Genomic DNA, 539 nt, shown 5'->3' with positions numbered 1-539 from the left:
GTGTGTGTGTGTGTGTGTGTGTGTGTGTGTGTGTGTGTGTGTGTGTGTGTGTGTGTGTGTGTGTGTGTGTGTGTGTGTGTGTGTGTGTGTGTGTGTGTGTGTGTGTGTGTGTGTGTGTGTGTGTGTGTGTGTGTTTTTTAAATTTATTTTAAAAAGACAAATACAACTGATATGACAATATTGACAATTGAGACTGTTTACACAAAACAGTTGGTGTATATATGTGTGATTTCTACAAATTTGGCGAGGGAACTTTTATACTCTTTTATACTTTTTTCCCTGAATATATGATACTTTTAATAATTTTTTTCAATACTATGTTTTTATGACTTTTTTAAAACTTTTTTCGACATACTATATGATTACTTTTCAATGATTTTTTTCAACATACTATCCTATGACTTTGAGACTTACTATACATTTTTACATCTTTTTTTGGCATACTGTACATTTTTTTTTTTGTATATTTGTCATATTTCTCTGGACTCAAAACATACTATACTGCATGTTATAGGGGCTCATTCATTCATAGCTTTAAA

The sequence above is a fragment of the Anarrhichthys ocellatus genome, unplaced genomic scaffold (assembly GCF_004355925.1).
Source record: "Anarrhichthys ocellatus isolate YVR2014 unplaced genomic scaffold, GSC_Weel_1.0 scaffold17, whole genome shotgun sequence".
Lineage (NCBI taxonomy): Eukaryota > Metazoa > Chordata > Actinopteri > Perciformes > Anarhichadidae > Anarrhichthys > Anarrhichthys ocellatus.
Note: the sequence above shows the minus strand (reverse complement) of the source record.